Here is an 18,376-nt window from a genome sequence, read left to right as displayed (position 1 = left end):
CAGAAGCTGCTCTTGGGCTTCTCTTGATCCCGAGTCTGTAGCAAGTACTGTTTCAGTTGCTAGTGCCACTTGAGGTCTGACCTGCCCTGCATGGCCTGTAAGCCACTCATGAGACCCTGTGTGGTGTGACATCCTGCCATGCCATGGGCACTGTCACCATGTCTTCATTTTGGGGGTGCAAAGGCTGCTCTGTCATAGGTGGACAGAACACAGCCACAGTTTTGGAAAGGCAGATGTCTGTCTCCGCTAACACCTGGTCTGGCCACTGGTCTGCTGTGGGACAGTTTGGGGCTCCTGGCAGCTCTAGGGTGCCTGGAGCAGGCAGGAGGGATGGCTCTTTGGAAAGGGGTAAGTTTTAGCCTGTTTATTATCAGGATGAAGCAGGACCCTCTCTAAGGTGTAGAACTTTCTAGCTCTTTTTAGCACTGTATGCATACTGATTAAATTTAAATGCTTTACAGTGATCCACTACAGGGAGGGCTTAACCCCTATCAAGGAATCAAGACCATTAAATCTCATTAAGAAAGAGAGCCTGATTCTGGGTGCACAGGTTTTTTTGTTGTAGTCTTTTGGTTATAAATAAATTTTATTTCCTGTGCCCCTTTGTAGTGATCGTACTCCAGCCTTTGCAATCCGAGCAGTGGTTACTTTAACAGTCCAGTGAGTTCTTGCTCTACAAAGCAAGAAATCTGTGTGGGACTCCTGAAGTACTTGGTCTGATCTTAATTTGAAATAATTTATTGTTCTCTGTGACTCCTGTTGCAATCCTGTGGCCTTATACATTGCCTTCTTGCCAGAAATTTTGATTGCCTCTGTCTGAAACTGGCACAGCATTTCTGTTCCTTTTCTCACTTTGATGGTGTACGAAATGTGTTTTCTTGGCTCTTTCCCTCATGCTTTTTCATGACCCTTTTTTTTAATAAAAGCAAGAGGCTTTGGAGGCTTTATTTTGGAGACAAATTGTTACCATTTTACAATATTTCCATTCACTGTGCTTTGATGAGCCTGTCGAGAAAAAGAGCAGCTCCTCTCTCCCTTATTTTTATTTGCTGTGCTCTAACTCTGCCACTTCCCAGAAATCCAAAGTCCCAGTCCAAGGGAGATATGAAAACAGTAACAAATGTCTGTAAAATATTTTTCTTGAAAAAACTTCCTCTCAGACAATTTTTTTTGGAAGGTTATTTTCAATTAAAAAATTCCTGCCCTTTGCATGCTTTTCCTACCTTTGCTCCAACAGTGGAAGAGTCTTGCCTTAGAAGGTTAAACATACTAGACTACTTCAGCAAGAGTGAAATCAGGAGCATGCTTTAAAATTATTTAGCAGTAATTATTTTCCTATTTTATTGTCAAATATTGCAGGTATTATCATATTTGTTAGGATGTGCTAATCACGACCTGACACTCCACTCACAAAATTCAAGCAGGGCTTAGCTCACAAACATATTTCCTAAATGGATAAATTATTTTACTTTTATGCTACTTTTCTTGATAAAGACTAAGATGACAATAACTACAACTGAACACTCACTTGGTTAAAATGATTTCAAAACCGGACTTTAATTTTCATGAAAGACCCTCTGTGCTCTGAGTCACACCTGTGGGCAGACATGAAGGTAGAAGTTGCTAGATGGTGGCAGTACATCTACCAATGTAGGTGCCTTCATCATCTGGCACTTGCGTAAAAAACACAGCTGAAAATCACTGAAAACTCCTCTACGCTACCGTCATGGCTGAACTGCACACACACATCCCTGTGTCATGCAGGAACAGATCTGTTTCTAAAGACCTTCTGTCTTTTCCTCTTGTGTAGCAGGTAAGAAACAGATCTTACTCAAGTCTGCTTCAGCACAAAAGCACACATCAGTGTACTGGCAGAGAGAAAAAGCTTGAAGTCACTGTTATTTGTTAGCGTTACATTTACAGGCCTACACAGGTACCATCCACTTCCCACTTTGCGAGTGCAGAAATAAGGGTAGCAGGACACAACCAAAAAAATTTTCAGCCTGAGTTGTGAAATACTCCCTGAAGGTTTGATTCAGTGAACACTTACAGCAAGAGTTTGCTATGCCTCTCAAAAGCACAGAAAAGAAAACAAAACTTCTGAAGCGCACACACACACACACACACACACACACACACACACACACACACACACACAAACACCCTCCCCATTCCACTCACACACACTTATCCTGGATCCATGAAAATATACAGTCATTTGAACTCCAAAAATGCCAGGGGATGGAATTAATTTCCTATATGCAATCCAATGTGCTATGGTTTAAAGGACTTGAAATTACCACATCTGTCACCTTGGAACAACCCAAATGAGGCCAAATGAAAGCAAAGTCAAGCCCTGACGAGCAAATACTATCAGTCACTCAACTTAAGTCTTTCAACTCTATTCAAGGAGAACAATGTGAAATGTTCAGTGCAGCCATTTGGACCCATGATGACTGAGACTAGCAAATGCACAGTCTGGAAAGCTGGTCAGTGCTCAGCTCTGGGGACTAGTAGTTATAAAATATCTGCACTGGGAGGCAACACGTGCATTTCATCTGTGCTGCAGCCAGGATGAAGGGATAGACTGACAAACTTGCAGCTACCAAGCAGCTCAACTGGGTCAAGGGTGAACACCAGCCTCACTTCATCTTTCTGCAGCACTACAAGGTAGAGCTGGGGCTGGAAGCACAGGAGAATGTAAGATTGATGGAGGAAATTAAAGCACTTCAATCCACAACTGAAATCCAAGCCCCTTATCAGGGCCTGAGAAGCTGATGCCTGAGCTGTTAGACCACTGAAATCCTCCTCAAAGGCACCTTGGTCCCAGTGCACAAGCCTTTCTTAGTGCTGGGTGTGGACTTAAGGCTCCATTTACCTGCGGACACTTCCCAGGTTTTCAGACAAAGTCTCTCATTGGTTTCCCTCCTCCCTATGGTTTCTTGGGTCTGCTGTGACTTGTGCCAAATCTTACCCACTTCTTGGGAGCTGATGTCTGTAGCCTGCTGGCTCAGGCATGCCCAGGAGGGAGGGAATGAATGCAAACCTCAGAAGCGCCTTTTGCTAAAGGGAGAATTAGACCAATGTTCCTCAGCCCAAGTAAGTCTGTGCTTGAGCTGCTGATGGTTGCTTGGAGTTTGGAAGAAAAATTTGGCACCTGCATTCTAAAGAGGATTGTGAGCTATGAGCTGAGAATGGAGGGACTTGTGCCTGTGTACTTCATTCACCAGAAGGCACTTAAAACCCAGGAGAGAGCTAGGACTTAGGATGAACTGCAGTCTTCAGCCTTCACTATTTGGCTGGCTTAGGCAACTCCCCAAACAGTGGCTTTTGTGGATCCCCCTCCAAGGCACTTAACCCCACTTACACACATCCATAGAGTGCCAGCATCTAATTCAGGCATGTGAACTCCATTATGGAATCAGATGCAAACATCCCCTCATGGATTAGGATCTGAAAGGTTCTATATCTGTACTGTCAATCAGCTAAGGCCTTCATTCCCTGCCCCATCCTCTTTTTTTTTGTTTAAAATCTAGACTTTTTAAAAGCGGTTAAATATTTGTAAAAATTATTCTTGTATCTGTGCAATGGCATAGTTAAGGCATGTGCTAGATATTCCCAGGATGATGCAGTTAGATCAACAATGACTAATTCCACAAAAGCAATGCACTTAAATTATGCCATATCCTTCCTTCTAAACTTTGTCCACCAGATTCTCATTGCTGAACATCAGAACCAAAGGTTTATGGCTACCTACAGGCTGTGGTTCAATCAAATTAAAAAATAAATCCACTAGGCTGGTATTTCTCTAGCAAGCAAAATGGAGTTGTGTTTCATATCAGCAAGATGGCTATCAGCAATGCTTAAAAATATTTCCATTTGTGTGTTTTGTTTGACTCTGAGATGGGGCACCTACATTAATTCCAAGTTAATTTTGCATTTAGTCAAGAAACATGCTCAGATTTTCAAATGTTAACAGAAATCATGTGTTCTTGACAGAAATACTTCTGTTCTGCTTTGTGGTAACTATGCTAATGAAAGAGATATTCTGGAGTATATAATTATAGCCCACAGGATTGGAGTGGGAGGGTTTTTTCTTTGCTTTGAACAGTATTGCCTGAAAATTGTCACAAATTTCTCAATAAATTAAATAGTAAGGCTGATTAGATCCTGCAGGAATGAGCTCCTTAGAGGACTTATTAATAGTTTATTAATGTATTATTAATGTAAATTAACAGTTTATTAATAAAGTCACCCAAAGGCTAGTGTTTCCAAAGGTGTGTTTGCAGCTTTGTGAGACACTTGGACAAGTGCCAGCACTGGATATGGGGTGCAATTTGGGCTGTGTTTAGAGCAGGAGCACTCTGCTGCTGAAACAACACTAAATGACAAGGTACTTGTAGCTGAAAGGCAGCCAAACCAGCAGCCCTGAGCAAGTGCTGGGAGAGTGCTGGGACAGCCCAAGCACACACACCTGAGCATATGCACACAAATGAAAGAATCAGTGAGAATTCAAATTAAAAAATCAAAACCCCAAGTCAGCTTTGCTGGTATTTCTGCATCTGTATGAGTAGCTTGTGCTGACATAACTATTTCACACTGAGGGGAGCCCAGAGCACAGCAGCTTCATGGTAGGCAAAGGAAGAAACATCTGGAGGAGAGCTGGGCCTGGAATGGAGGGGAATGTGTGAAGAAATTACCTGAGATACCAGAGATTTAACAGCTCTCTGCTTGGAACTGGGAGGTAATCCAATTTCTTCCATCATCAACTGATTTAAGCTTTAATAATAAATCAACAGTGATTGTAATGGACAAAAATCAGAAAGATTTTATAATCTCTGGGAGTATATGGCATCCATGTTTGCTCTTTAATTAGATACTGTCCTCAGTACAGGTTTTTGAAAGAAACATGCAGAGAGGGGAAGTAAGGCAAACTTTCAAGGAGTTTTCATCTCTTAAGAAACAGAGGGCAGAAAACTGCTGCCACATGACAATGTTATTGCCTTTAAATGGATTCATTTTGAATAGTATCTATAGAAATAAATTGTCACCCTCCTTTTCAACCTAAAAGGCAGTACCAGTAATCAAAATCACTAAGAAATTGCAAAAAACCCTCAATTTAGTATATTTAATTTTTTTTTAAGTTTTGGGGTTTTTGCCTATTCAGCTTCTAGAGTGGATTATCTCCTAATATGTGTACAAATCTCATAAATCATCCTTGAGAACTGCTGCTAAATTCTACTCCTGCTTCTTGTCTTCCTGAATTCCTTCTTACTTCTCTCTCTTCTCTCTATGACTAATAGCTATATCTTGTTCTATCCTTTCGTTTTATCCTTTCTTGTGCTTAGTATTTATTCCCCAAATCAGTCTCTTAATAGTGGTCTATTGAAAATTATTTACTTTTTTGGGGTACTGTAATAAAGATTACATGCCGTTATGTCTTTGGCTTGAAATGAAGTCCTCATCTTGATTAAACGTGACACCTGAAATGAAGTTGTGTTCAGAGGACTAAGCAATGACAAGTTATCCAGAGGAAGGGGAGAGATTTGTGTTTTCCTGCACTTGCAGTCATCAGTGTTTTGTGACCATACAACACTGCTGTGGCATTCATAGCCCAGCGATAACTTTTATGGAAGAGAAGACAAGCCTACATATTTTTCATTTATAAATGCAAAATTATTAACGCAATATTGTTGAAGAATTTCCTGGCTAATTTTCCCTTGTCTGCCTCAGGCAAAAAATGATTGCTGAAGTTTTAATACTTTATGAAACCTCCTGACTATGAAGGTCTAGTAATTCTCCTTGGGAGGATAAGTGACACAGATAAAATGCAGAAATCTGAACAGGCATGATGGAAAACTACATGCAGTAGAGACTGTAACTTTGAGAAAGTTGTGTACCACCAGTTCCTGTACATTGATTATACTGGTGAATATCTATTTTGTAAAGTAAAAAGTATATTTCCTAGAGTTCAGTAATTTGGGCCACTACATGATCTGGAATAGATTTTTCTCAAGTAATTCCATTAATTACTTCAATGTAATAATTAGCAACATTAGAAGCTTGTGAAACTCAGGAGTTGGAGTACTGGTCACTTGTACAGACAGGCAGTTTGGCATATGTACATAACCCCATTAATTTCAATGAGAACTGTAACCTGTATAAAATTTGCTAGTTGTTAAATATTTTAAAATTAATCTCAACTTGTACATACCCAGACAGTTATCCATGCAGTAGACTGTAGCCTGTTTTTCCTAATCAAGCAAAACTACAATGAGAATTTTGCTCAATTAAGAACTGAATAATTTGGCTAACTTTTACTCAGTTCTTGGCAGTAGAAAAAAAATTAGTCTTTCCAACAGTAAGTACCAGTGCAAAATATTTTGGCAAGGAAAAAATGTCAGTTTAGATCTATGACATTACCATTTTCAGGCAGTAAAATTAGAATCACTCTGGTTTGTATTAACTTAAAAATACCCAAACCCTAGCCAGCTATTGTGCAGCTAAATAAACAGGTATCCACTACAGGCCCAGATTCTGTTTTCAGTTATAGAAGCCTTTTGACTGCAGTGGAGGTAACTCCCATTTATAAGGAGAAGAACCAATATCACTGAGTCCCAAATCTGGCATGTGCCTAATTTATTGATACTGGTATTTTGCTGTAGAAATTATCAGAGTGGTTAATGTGTCTGGTTTGAAGTGGACAACAGTGATTGTTACTGAGTCCATTTTACTGCAACTCATCTTGCTAGTTATGATATCTAATGGGATGCCCTAGATGAACAGCTTCACTAGCCTATCCCCTCTGAGCTAAAAGGAAATTTTCCAAAGATGGAAGAGTTGGAACATAAGTGGGAGTCTTGCTTGCATTTAGTTATTTTCTTTTAAGGAAATGTTTTTCTTATCATTTTTTCATCTATTCAAAACTATCCCAAAGTCTTGGAAATTGGGCTGGAAGTGTAATGAGAACAGACATTATTTCATATATCAGATTTTTTTTTTCAACTGGTGACAAAGATCCCATTTAATTAAATGAAAGCAGATTTTGGATGTCTCTGTTGGTGTACAGGCCTAAAGGCAGTAGGAGAATGAGGAAAGAACCTGTAATATAAACCTTTCACATTAAAAATACATACTTATGTTCAGACTTGACTATTGTTTTACAAGGAACTCCCAAGAAAACATACATGTGGATCCCATTGCCTGCAGAAGTTTTCTTTAAACACTCATGAAATCAACATATCATACTCCAAAGATTTCTTGGTTTAGCTGGAAGTAGGGCTGTAAATGTTCTACTTATATCCTTCACCATGGGTTAGCTGATGCCACCAGCAAACCCACTTCCTACCTGTGGAAAAGGCTACACCTCATTGGCCTGCTTGGGAAATCTGCAGGCCAAGAGTCAGTGCTGCAATCAGATCTATAAATCTGCTACATTATCTGTGTGCTGAAGCTTCTCTTCCCATTCTGATGAAGAATTCCACCAGTTACATGTGAAGCTCATTGAATTTTATTCTCTAACAAAAGCATTATTTGGTAAATTGGGGAGGAAAAAAGTTTCAATGTAAATGGATACATATGTTTTTGGTACTAAAACCCATTTACTTGCATCATTATTTTGCCAAATAACATGACATGGACAAGTTAGATGTTAGCCTTTTTTATAATTTCACCAAAGTGATCATGCATATTTGTGTGCTGGCTACAGAACTACGTTTGATCTTTGTCCAAGCACAGAAAATTAGTGCAAAAAAAGCATGTGAGGATCCAGGACTTCCAAATATATTAAACTCATTACTAAGATGCTTTAAACTTTCTCATAGTTCAGCCTTGTTCACTCTTGGTCATGATGCCTCACTGACTGAAAATAATACCCTAAATTGAATTGTCTTGCGAAGAAATGCAACAGTGTAATTGTCATTTTAACACAGATGCTTCTCAAAAAACCCCAATTTGAATGTTACCACATTTTAAAATACATTTCTATGATTTTGTTCAGTTGTGTGCTGCCAAAGGATGCACATTGTAAATGAGTTGAAATGTTAGTGTGCAGAAAAGCCAATGTTTTTTACTGCAGATGAAAGACAGCCTCCCACAGTTGTTATCTCTGAATGTGGGGCTGGTGCTCTGATTCAGAATGGTGAAACAGGCACATGCTGAATGTTTACCATTCTCATCCAATATTCTCTCTTCCTACTGTGCTGGAGGGGAGTGGGTTAGAAAATGATAATTGTGAAATACTGTTCCCATGTCCTAGGAGAACATGCTGCCCCAAGAAAACTAAGGAAATACTGGCTTACTCTTTTCTCCAATGAATTTACTCTAAGTGTGGCAGTAAGCTCTTTTATGCACTGCATTGTTTCCCACAGTTTCAGTCCCTGCAGGTGACTGTTTACAGGTGTCTCTGAACCTCTGACTTCAAATAAAGCCACACAAAGACCACGAGTCTGCTTGAGGAGCAGACACATTTCTTCAGGTTCTCTTCAAGGCTGTGAGATGCAAAAGATTTGTTTCCTGAAAAGACATTTGTCAAGAAGGTCTTACTGGAAGGAAAATTTACAATAACTCTACGCTTCGTGAGAGAAGAGTGAAGTTTAGGCCCTGATGCTCATCTCTGAGTAGTGTAATTTAAAAGAATCCTCCACTGCATCAATGGCAGTGTCCATGTGTAAAATTGGGATATCATGACTGAACAGAACCAGTACTTTATGTTTGTGCTAATTTATCTCCTGACAAATAGGAAGGGAGCCCTCCTTACTGCCAACTTTCCAATATGGCATACACTGAGACTGCAGAAGTCTTGGGGAGTAGGAGGTGAAGAGAATAAAGAAGCACTGACCAAAAATCACACTGACCTGCTGCAGATTAGTACATTAAAAAAGAGAAAACAGTGTAGTATGGTCTGGAATAGTTTTCTTCATGTAAGTGAAAAAAACTATTCCAGACCATGTAAGTCTTTGTCATGCCATAAAAGGCCTGGCTTGCTGAAGGAAGAGAAGACAAAGCAAGGCATGATTTGGGTAAAATGCATGGGGAGGCCATGTCTTGGGCATGCACTGGCCTCCTGCCACAGGCTGTTTCCAGTGCTCTGGCTGGGTGGGGAAGGAGTGCTGCAGTCCTTGTGTCTTCACCTATGCATTTTCTGACTCCTCCACCTCCACACTCTCCCAGCGCCAGCCTGGGGCTGCTGTCCCAGAGGATTAACCCTTTGCTCGAGGGGGAAGGACTCCTACCACCATCAGTGGCACCACTTTCAAGCTCAGCAGCTCAGCTTGTGACCTGCTTTTGGAGGTGACCTGTTATGACTTAAGGACTAAGTAGTGCTAATGAGCAAAAAGAGGGCTGAAATGCGTGATAGAAATGAGCCTCTGAAAGCACTGGGAAGGCTGATACTTGCACAGTTCTGTAAAGGCAATAGTGTTAGTCCTAAGGAAAGGGTACTATTTCTACAGCTATAATCCAAGACATTTTCCTCTTTAGCACTAAAGCTGCACTCTGGGATTCATCTTGGCTTAATGCAAACACTGCACAGGGCAGTTCACGGATGATCAACTCTTATGAGCAATTGCAGCTTTGTAAACTTTGGGGTTTATTAGACTCCCTACTGCAGGCTTTAGTAGACAGAATGGGTTTGGCATTTAAAACCCATCTTGTATAATTTTTCTAACTCCAGATACAGTCACCATAACTAATTTGTGGTGATAACAAAGGAGAATTAGATGTCTTTGTAAACTTATCTGTAACCATGATAAAAATGGGGTTTTAAAAATATTTATAAAGTATATTTGTAAAATCAAGCACTCTGAATGCCAAATGGTGTAGCATCTGAAGATCAAATGTTTCTTACAGATGCTACAGCCAGGTCAAATGTCTGTTGGAGCAATTTTTGATCAGGATGGAAACTGCATTGGGTTTTCATGGGCGGTCCTTGGGAGCAGACACGTCTCGGTACGAAGCTGGCCCTGCAGGTGGCGTGAGTTATCCGATCAGCACAGACACAGGTCTAACGCTCCTCTTGTGTTTCAAAGAAGAAAAGCAAAATAATAAAAACATGCTCACATAACTGTCCTTTATATAGGTGCTGTAGGCCGTGTGGCTGAAAAACAGCTGTGTTATAACGCCTTCAGTGTTGCGATAAATGAAAGATATTTTTTTCCGGTAAAGGTCAAATCGTATTTTAAGACATGGTGTTTTCCTGTGCCTTCGAATGAGGAGAGTCTGCCTTTCTTTCAGGTACTTTGATCACATACAGAGAGCTCATTAAAAGCACTGTATTCCTTGTGTTGGCAAGGGCAAATATTATATTAAGTAAGCATTACGAAATACCTTTCCTTTTAGTCGTTTCTGCCTTCCTGTCTTTAGACCATGTTTAACTTTTTAGACTCTCTCTCATTTGTCAAAAGGCTTTGTTTTCTAGCTATCATGGAAATGTATCATGTTGGAATGTGCTTTACTCTGAGCACAGCAAAATCTGCAGATTTTTCTGCTGGTGAGTAGAAAATGGTAAGCGTCAGCCCTTTGATCTGAAACATTCTAGATTTAGGGGAAAAAGAGAACAAAGTTTGAGTGTGTCTGCAGTTCCTATGCATTATAACTTCCGTTTAGGGGACAAATCCATTCCTGGCTGAGTTTAATCACAATGGGAAATGGTGTTTGTATTCCACATCTGGCCATGGTAGGAGGAGGAAACACCTACATTCAGGCATCTTTTCTGCTCCATTCAGCACTACTGAATCTCAGAGAAAAATTGTCCATATCTAGGTAAAAAGTGAGAGGGGAGAAGAAATCAAAAGGAGAGGGAAGTCAAAAGAGGACTGTCTGGCAAGACTTTAAATCTTCAGCTCTTCACAACCACTGCTACTCGTGCGGGTAATGAAACTTCTGAGGCAGGTACAAAGGACATCAGGTTTTAAAACTGTAAAGAAATTCATATTTCAAGGTATAAAAATATGTGTCTCAAGAAGATATGAAAGAATAAGTTGCACAGTGACTGGAATGGGTATTCTGCCCAAGCCTGAAGGACAAGGTGTGCAAAGTATGTGAGCATCTGAGAATGGAAATAGATCTCTCATGACATTGTCAAGTATGCCTATGGGAGGAACAGGGAAAACCCCACCAGGCATGTTCAGCACCGGTAGACACAAAGTGGGCTTGGTGTTTGGCACTCACAGTGTGCACAACAATCTCCTCATGTATGATCATGCTGAGATATGCCACATGTTGTGAAGTTAGGAACGCAAAGAAAAAGCTTCCTTGGGAGATTACAAAGATACACTTTGCAAAAAAATTCAGCCAACACCTGGCTCATCCTCTGTCCTATTTTTACTATTTAATCCCAATCACACTCCTAAGATATCTTTAAAAATTCTGAATCCAGGAGAGATGCACCCAAAGACAAGATTAATACAGAAGGTTTTTTTTTTCTCATTTCCACAGCATTTCCATTTCCCACATTCATTTCCATTTATTCAGTCCTGAATACAGCAAGTAGTGATTTCACAAAAAGCAGTGGTTGTAGTCACATCTGAGGTACATAGTAATATAACTCTTCTTTAGATTTCTGAGGTTACATACCTCCAGGAAAACAATTTCCACTTGGTATATATTTAATTGAGTTTGGGAAATAAAAATTTCATTGTCAGTGTTTTCAAGGCCAGAGCTAAACCTTTCCTAAAAGAGATGTTAATAATATCCAGAAGAGAGAATGAACTCACTGCAGGCAAAAATTACAATATAATAATAAAAAGTCAGACTCCTCCAAGACTCAATTGGTTCAACTGCAGATTGTAGGAGATTTCTCATAAAAGTCTTTGATGTATTTTAGTGTGTACAATGGTTGGGAAAAAACAAACATGTCCTGTTGAGAGTTAACATATTATATAACTCTTCCTCATCATGCTAATTTTTTAGCAGAAAAACTGCAGACCACTGGGCTTACCTGAGCTGGGTAAGTCTTTTAGCTTACCAAACATCACATTAGAAGTTGGGACTGAGTATGTGTTAAAGCTTTGTTAGGATGGTGTGTCTTAAAGTAATTGCAGAATGCCAAAGACAGAACTTTACGTGTTCCTTCAGGCTAAGCAGGAAAGCCAAGTATACAGAATTGGAAGCTGTCTATCAGGGACTTTTTATTTGCTTGATATTGAGCAGACAGCAGAGACAAAATACCAAAGATGATTGAAATCCTTCTGACCTTTCACTGCAAACCGTGAACTTTGTCTGCTAAACTCAAATTTCTATTTACACTGTCAGCAGTGGCTACAAGCTGTTGTCTTTTCTTTGTCTTTTCAGTTTGTCATTTATCAAGAGATAGCTTCACGAACACTGCACAGGAGGGGGGACCTGAGCACATACCAGACCTTTTGCATGTTCAAAATACTTAGTCTCCATTCTGTGGGTTGTTTAAAAATGGCTGTAGTAATGCAAGCAAGGTAGCATGAAATATGCTGTTTGCACCCAAAGCAGAAAATATTCAATACAAAGTCTTAGCTTTGCCATCAGCTGGCATAGCTCACATTCCCAAGCTGTGTTGCGAATCCTTGCTGCTGCACATCTGACTCCATTTACACCATCTTCCATTAACCCAGAACACACGGGTGACTGCCGACTAAATGGTCCAAAAAACATTCAGCAAAGAACTGCATCATCTTCTTAAATGAAATATCCCTGATTTCAGCCTTGTGCTTCAACATTCATCCAACCTTGTAAATGAGGAGCTAGACTGTTGCAGAGAAGAAGTGCAGAGGAGATTTCAGAAGTATAAAGTAGAAATTGTGAGAGTGAGTAGAGTAAGTAGAAAACTGAGGGTGACTGAACCATCAAAAACTAAGAGTGGCTAAAAACTGAGGATGACTAAACCATCGATTGCCAGGGAAGTTGTGGAGTCTCAGAGTGGGAAATAATTCAAAAGTTTTCTGGATATGGTCCTGGGCAACCAGTCTAGGTGTCCCTGCCTGAGCAGGGGGATTGGACAAGGTGACTTCTAGAGGTGCCTTTAGACCTCAACCATTCTTGTTCCTATGGAAGACTACTGTGAACTGTAATATTTGTTGCTATTTGCATAACTTTGCCAATTAAAACAGGACAGCCTAATCAGTTATTTAAATAAACCAGACAACTACATAAAATTCCTTTGAAACTAAATATAACAAATTATATAACAATTGAATTATATAACAAATCTTTTAGCTGAACTCTTAGTATTAGATGGGCAATTATTCTGACTGTATTTCAAATTTCATTTCACACTGTGGTAGCATTCATTGAATTTTACAAGGCAAAGGCATTAATAGAGTTGTGTCTGAACTTTTTAGGGTCTAGAAAACTGTCTTAAAATGAGCCATTTCCTGAGAGACTTCTGCATAGAAAATACATTGGTGTTTCCAAAAGAAACTGAGTTTACAAGGAATCATTTCATTGGTACATTATGTTAACGAGGCTTTTGAAAGAAGACTTTTCACTTAGTGTTACTTTTCCCTGAATGTGAAAACTATGGAAAATGTGTGGAAAACATTGACAAAGTGATGATGGCAGCTGTATGCTCTATATGTGACTGTTAATGAGCTAGCTGTTAATAAACTATATGCTTTAGCATATAAACAGGAGGATTTATGCATAATGCAAAACCCATAAGAACATTTATTGTTTGGCATAACTGTTCCTCAAATCAGAGAGGCACATTGTTTCAGTCTTCCACAAACTTCCTGTTATAAAAATAAAAATCTGCTGCCTACTGCCTTCAAGTTCTTTTTATGTGAGTTGGTCTGGGGCGTAGGGGGGCTCGGAAGCAGAGAATTTAGCGAGCAGCAGGTTCCTCAGATCTCTGCTCTGTACAGCTTGAGATCATAAACTTGTCATCATGGTTACTAACAGCAAGCAGGAGGTTTCTATACAACATCCCTAATTCTAATGATTCATGGAGGCAAGTTCATCCTGTTCTTTTTATGTGTTCTTCTGTACTGGAGCTTTTTGTGTCAATTATCACTACTAAAGCCCTAAACAAGCCCCTTTTCTTCAGAACAGAGACAAAAGCAACCACTGGGTTTATTCACAATAATGCTTGGATTAGTTAAAGAAACCACATTCACCAACAGGAGAAGTAAATTTCTAAGCTGTTGAATAGTACTGCTATGTTTGGAAAAGATTTTTCTTTTGTAATTCTCCTTTAATTTCCTCCCATCCAAAGCTGCTGTGAGGAGTCTGAAGCTCAGTTTTCATGAGTGAGTGAGGGAGTCCAACAACTGACTCCTATTTAAAATAAATGGTCCTGGAAACGTAAGGTAACCTTTCCATAAATAAATACTTGAGTAATTTGAGGTTTAGGTTCCACTAAAATCTTCCAGAATTTCCAGCTCCCCAAGTCAGGAAAAGGCAGACCAGTAAACTAATTCTTACTATCAGATAAGCAGGGATAGAATGGAGGTACGTAAAGCATGAGAAAATGAGGAGGAAACTGTGAACAGAGGAGATGCCTATGTTCAAGAAGTTTATACACTGAGAGACATAAAAGGCAGTTCAACAGGAAAAAGGATAGACAGAAAAAATATCAGACTATATAAACTGAAACATTACTTTCAGTTGCTTGGGTTTGCTTTGGATTTTGAGATACGACCTCAGTAAATCCACATAAAATTGTATAATTTTATCACCTGACTCAATGCCTCTGAATTCAGCACAGGTTTTTTTTTCTTTTTTGCTTCCTGATCAGATTAGAAAGTGTCTGAAGTCAAGCTGTGCATTCTGGTAACGTTTCTGAATAGTTTTGCTCTCTTTGTTTCAACTGTTGTTTTTCAATTTTAAAATATTATTAAAATACCACTTTTAGGTGGGTAGTGACTACCACGACGCTGTGTAGAAAACCAAAGCAATTTGAAGCAGGCTAGACATTCTAAGTACATTTTTAAAATACTTTCTTTCCTAAATAAAATAAATCCCTTGGTCTAGCAATTACTTTCAGATGTTTGATTGTTTATTTTTAAAGAAATGTCATGTCAACCATTTAGAACTGACAAGAACTATTTTGATATCTTCATGAGTTTTCTCTAACATCTGCTGCCCTCCTTATGTTGGGAACTATATACTCATCTTCACTGTCTCTTGTATTTATCTTAATTTTGCTCTGTTTTATTTTATTATTGGAGGAAAAACTTCACAGAGCTGTTTGTGGCAAGATTTAGTTACAGGAAACCCAACAGCTCAGCCCCAGATTCAGCTGAGACAATTAGACTGTTGATTTTGGTAGCAGCTCAGGACTTCTATTTGACCCAAATGCCTTTCAGGTCTATCTGCCAGTTGACGCTCAAGTCTGAAAATTTTCTGTATTCTTGCTACAGATAGAGGGCTTTGTTTCCTTTTTGTCTGAGGTATATTTCTATCCAGATCTGAATGTTTTGCTGAAATTCTTCTCCATTCACTGGAACAGATTAAAAGAAAAAAGGAAATAACAATATTTTCCAGAACTTTCAACCTCTTTTTGTTTTCCCCTTAATTCTCTGTTCCTTGATATCTGTGAATTGTTGAGGACAGTTTTTTTTCTCAAAGCAATTTTGCCACTCATGAAAAGTAGTGGGTGCTAATTTGTAATACTTAGCTTAACTGTTGCTTTTTTCTGTCTAGCAGCTGTATTTAATAGCTTATATTACTGTTTCACCTGTTGTAATAAAGGACTCTAAAACACTGAAAACTCAATACTTTTAAAAAGTGATCTATATTATGTAACACCAGAAGGTATTTATTGAAAGGTTTAAAGAAATTACTAATGAACTGATCAGAGTTGTTCCACAGTCTTTTCATCAACTGCTACAGACACTTCACAGCTGAAGTTTCAAAGTCCACTGCCATTCTTTGATGGATGTTTTCTTAAGTGGAAGAGCTCTAAAAATTTATGGATGCTCTTGGAGAATATAAAAACTGAGAAGTGTTTTATTCTGTGTCAGTAGTTTGTGGGCTAGAGTCTTGAGCAATTTTTTTCTCTTTTTGTTCCTTTTTTTTTTCTCTTGTTAGACTTTTCTAGCACCTGATGTAGGGTAGGTCACAGCAGCTGATGCCGGGTGAACACAGTCACCAGGGACAGCTCCAGCCATGGAGTGGCCAGATATCCTAAAATCCTGTCACTGCACCAGTCCACCCCACTGGGTTCATAGTTCAGAGCTCCACAGTGGGGTCCCATGTTTGCGTGACCCTGCTGGTTTTTCATCTCAGACAAATCATGCTACTGAATGTGGCACTCATCCTCCTTAAAAGATGTCCGGAAAGTCTGAGGGATTTCCATGATGAATTCTTGCCATGTGGATTCTTTCAATTAATTACCTTTCTAAAAACCAAAACAGTGCAGGACACTACTGCAATGCAATTTGTTAAGCAATAATGTGTTTTTTCTTCCAAAAGTCACACGTGATAACAAACAATACTCTTAGGCATAAGATGACCGTGGACAGTATGAGCTAATGTCTCGTTGTCAGAAAGTTTTCCATTAAGGCTTGGAATGATGTTTAACATATTCTTCCCATTATTGGGCTAAACTAAACATTGTATTAAGTATGGATTTCTCAATGAATGTTACTGCTGTTTATTTTAGTACGTACATACATTTGGAAGTGAACACATGTACATATGCATTTTGGGGAACAAAAGTACATCAACAGCATGGCTTACTCTAGTTCCAGAATAAAACCAATCTTTTTTACAGAAACAGAAATATGCCAAATGCCATACATGTTCTCTCCTATCAAACAATGGAGAATGACTGAAAGGGTAGATTTCTTTATCTATGATAAAAAGTGCTGCTGAGGACAATCACCAAAATTTATGTACCATATAATTTTCCAGTCAAAATTCAAAAGCTTTGGTGTATAGCAAACACTTGAATAACTTATTAAATCCTGTGTAGGTGATGGCTATAAGACAACTTCAGTTTTAAGCTGTTGTGCTTTGGTTTTGGCATTACAAAGAACTCACTTAGGATTGCAAAGCTTACATTACAAAAGCTTACACTGCAAAGCTTACTTACATTGAGGTTTTGGGACAGGGCAGAAGATGGACAGGTTGGCTGCTTTTCACTCTGAGGCACAGATTTCCTGATTGCGTTAGGCCTGGTGTTACTTTGTTGATTTTAGGTTGGTCCTAGGGGAAAAAGAAAGCTTTTAAAAATTTATGAGCATAATATCCTTCTTTAACCCCCCCCCCCCCCAGAAACATTAAGAACCATTAGTCAAAATTTTCAAACATAGTGGCTTAACCTAGTCTTTTAATTCCCTATTCCAGCTTCTTATTCAAGGTCTACTGTTCAGAAGTATGAAAACCTGGCAACTCATTCACTCTGAGTAGCCTTTTTAGTTATTCAGTGCTTGTGAAAACTGATGTAGCAGTTTGAATATGGACCAAAAATCCTAGTGTTCAGTGTTTTTGTTGGCAATCCTGTAATAATTATGCTGTAAATCAAAATACGGGTTTGGATTTCAAAAGTGCCTTGAGCCTTGTTCCCACCCTTCTACAGAGACACTGCATAAGTTTTTCAGATTACAAGGTATAAAATTATCAGTCTGAAATACAGATGAAAAACTTTTACCTAATCTTATATTTCTCCACGTGTGTCATGCCCATGAAAATCTACATATATACCCTTTCATGCAATGCATGAATAAAATCATTAGTTCCCAAGAGGCACTGTGCTTGGAAACTACCAAAGTCCCAAGCATTACTGCACTCATAATATGAGGATACTAACACAGACAATATTAGTGTTCTATACAAAATAAAATCTGCTTTTCTATTTTATATTCTGATCATGCTCAACAGCTGCTACCAGTCCTATGTGCTTTGCCTGACACAAACCCCACTGACATGACTGGGAAGAGTCTCTGTGATTTGCTGGGTTCAGCTGCCATCGCGCTGTTTGGGGTTCAGTTGTGGATGGGCAATTCTGGATGTGTTCTCCAGCTGGAGTGAGCACATGCTCGAGTGCTGTGCTGGATCAGAGATGGGGAGGGTCCTGCACCTTTATGCATAGCCCCTGCCCTCAGCTGCTCACCATGCACTGCACTTGCTGCTCAGCATCTGTCCCACAGGGAGCCATGGGCTCCTGCAATCCAGCTCATGGAAAAGCAGGATGATCACTCTTCATGTGCTGATTTGCTTTGTGGTTGAAAATTGAGGTATTTGGCCTAGAGCTTCCTTACCTGTGTTTTTGCTCTCCAGAACCACTGGTTTCCCACCAATCAGAGTAACTCCAAGGAGCCAAACACACCCAAAGGCATCTCTCAATTTACTTGAAGCATTTTATCAGCCAGGGCAAAATGCAAATTCAAGAGCACTAGCAAGGCTGTGCTGCAGCAGTGCCTTGTACCCCAGCACCCACTGGACCCCAGGCAGCTCTACC

The 18,376-nt window shown here is 39.4% G+C and overlaps 2 protein-coding genes across 5 annotated transcripts in view; one reads left to right on the top strand and one right to left on the bottom strand.

Annotated features, from left to right (window-relative positions):
- The window catches only part of ST3GAL6 (ST3 beta-galactoside alpha-2,3-sialyltransferase 6), a 318,443-nt gene that overhangs the window by 57,504 nt on the left and 242,563 nt on the right, over positions 1 to 18,376 (top strand). The gene's annotated exons all lie outside the window — the stretch shown is intronic.
- The window catches only part of COL8A1 (collagen type VIII alpha 1 chain), an 87,769-nt gene that overhangs the window by 14,855 nt on the left and 54,538 nt on the right, over positions 1 to 18,376 (bottom strand). The window contains exon 3 of the mRNA XM_066568951.1: positions 17,009 to 17,121. The gene's annotated coding sequence lies outside the window, so the exon portion shown is untranslated. The remainder of the gene's footprint in view (positions 1 to 17,008; positions 17,122 to 18,376) is intronic.

The sequence above is a fragment of the Molothrus aeneus genome, chromosome 2 (genome assembly GCF_037042795.1).
Source record: "Molothrus aeneus isolate 106 chromosome 2, BPBGC_Maene_1.0, whole genome shotgun sequence".
NCBI lineage: Eukaryota > Metazoa > Chordata > Aves > Passeriformes > Icteridae > Molothrus > Molothrus aeneus.
Note: the sequence above shows the minus strand (reverse complement) of the source record. Positions and strands in the feature narration are given on the sequence as shown.